We start from the raw sequence: 2868 nt of genomic DNA, 5'->3' as shown, positions 1-2868 counted from the left end.
ATGGCTCTATAAGAACTATAACAGTTACTTCACATACCTAAGTAATGGTTAATGGCTCTATAAGAACTATAACAGTTACTTGATACCTAAGTAATGGTTGTGGCTCTTGATATAAGAACTATAACAGTTTCTTGAACTAAGTAATGGTTAATGACTCTATAAGAACTATAACAGTATCTTCATACCTAAGTAATGGTTAATGACTCTATAAGAACTATAACAGTTACTTGATACCTAAGTAATGGTTAATGGCTCTATAAGAACTATAACAGTTTCTTGATACCTAAGTAATGGTTAATGGCTCTATACGAAGTATAACAGTTTCTTGATACTTAAGCAATGGTTAATGTCTCTATAAGAACTATAACAGTTTGTTGATACCTAAGTAATGGTTAATGGCTCTATAAGAACTATAACAGTTTCTTGATACCTAAGTAATGGTTAATGACTTCTATAAGAACTATAACAGTAACTTCATACCTAAGTAATGGTTAATGGCTCTATAAGAACTATAACAGTTACTTGATACCTAAGTAATGGTTAATGACTCTATAAGAACTATAACAGTTACTTCATACCTAAGTAATGGTTAATGACTCTATAAGAACTATAACAGTTACTTCATACTAAGTTATGCATGTACTTGGAAAGAACTATAACAGTTTCTTGATACCTAAGTAATGGTTAATGACTCTATAAGAACTATAACAGTAACTTCATACCTAAGTAATGGTTAATGACTCTATAAGAACTATAACAGTTACTTGATACCTAAGTAATGGTTAATGACTCTATAAGAACTATAACAGTTACTTGATACCTAAGTAATGGTTAATGACTCTATAAGAACTATAACAGTTACTTGATACCTAAGTAATGGTTAATGACTCTATAAGAACTATAACAGTTACTTGATACCTAAGTAATGGTTAATGACTCTATAAGAACTATAACAGTTTTCTATAAGAACATACCTAAGTAATGGTTAATGACTCTATAAGAACTATAACAGTTACTTGATACCTAAGTAATGGTTAATGACTCTATAAGAACTATAACAGTTACTTCATACCTAAGTAATGGTTAATGACTCTATAAGAACTATAACAGTTACTTGATACCTAAGTAATGGTTAATGACTCTATAAGAACTATAACAGTTACTTCATACCTAAGTAATGGTTAATGACTCTATAAGAACTATAACAGTTACTTGATACCTAAGTAATGGTTAATGGACTCTATAAGAACTATAACAGTTACTTGATACCTAAGTAATGGTTAATGACTCTATAAGAACTATAACAGTTTCTTGATACCTAAGTAATGGTTAATGACTCTATAAGAACTATAACAGTTACTTCATACCTAAGTAATGGTTAATGACTCTATAAGAACTATAACAGTAACTTGATACCTAAGTAATGGTTAATGACTCTATAAGAACTATAACAGTTTCTTGATACCTAATTAATGGATAATGACTCAATAAGAACTATAACAGTTACTTCATACCTAATTAATGGTTAATGGCTCTATAAGAACGATAACAGTTTCTTCATACCTAAGTAATGGTTAATGACTCTATAAGAACTATAACAGTTACTTCATACCTAAGTAATGGTTAATGACTCAATAAGAAGTATAACAGTTACTTGATACCTAAGTAATGGTTAATGACTCTATAAGAACTATAACAGTTACTTGATACCTAAGTAATGGTTAATGACTCTATAAGAACTATAACAGTTACTTCATACCTAAGTAATGGTTAATGGCTCTATAAGAACTATAACAGTTACTTGATACCTAAGTAATGGTTAATGACTCTATAAGAACTATAACAGTTACTTGATACCTAAGTAATGGTTAATGACTCTATAAGAACTATAACAGTTTCTTGATACCTAATGGTTAATGGCTCTATAAGAACTATAACAGTTTCTTGATACCTAAGTAATGGTTAATGACTAATAAGAACTTGATAGTTTCTTAAGTAATGGTTAATGACTCTATAAGAACTATAACAGTTACTTGATACCTAAGTAATGGTTAATGACTCTATAAGAACTATAACAGTTACTTGATACCTAAGTAATGGTTAATGACTCTATAAGAACTATAACAGTTACTTGATACCTAAGTAATGGTTAATGACTCTATAAGAACTATAACAGTTACTTGATACCTAAGTAATGGTTAATGACTCTATAAGAACTATAACAGTTACTTGATACCTAAGTAATTGTTAATGACTCTATAAGAACTATAACAGTTACTTGATACCTAAGTAATGGTTAATGACTCTATAAGAACTATAACATTTTCTTGATACCTAAGTAATGGTTAATGACTCTATAAGAACTATAACAGTTACTTGATACCTAAGTAATGTTTAATGACTCTATAAGAACTATAACAGTTACTTCATACCTAAGTAATGGTTAATGACTCTATAAGAACTATAACAGTTAACTTGATACCTAAGTAATGGTTAATGACTCTATAAGAACTATAACAGTTACTTGATACCTAAGTAATGTTTAATGACTCTATAAGAACTATAACAGTTACTTCATACCTAAGTAATGGTTAATGACTCTATAAGAAGTATAACAGTTACTTGATACCTAAGTAATGGTTAATGACTCTATAAGAACTATAACAGTTACTTGATACCTAAGTAATGATACCTAAGTAAAGTTTTTTGGTTAATAACTCTATAAGAACTATAACAGTTACTTGATACCTAAGTAATGGTTAATGACTCTATAAGAACTATAACAGTTACTTGATACCTAAGTAATGGTTAATGACTCTATAAGAACTATAACAGTTACTTGATACCTAAGTAATGGTTAATGACTCT

Source organism: Tachypleus tridentatus, chromosome 6 (assembly GCF_004210375.1).
Source record: "Tachypleus tridentatus isolate NWPU-2018 chromosome 6, ASM421037v1, whole genome shotgun sequence".
NCBI classification, from domain to species: Eukaryota; Metazoa; Arthropoda; class Merostomata; order Xiphosura; family Limulidae; genus Tachypleus; species Tachypleus tridentatus.
This window is presented reverse-complemented; position numbering follows the sequence as displayed.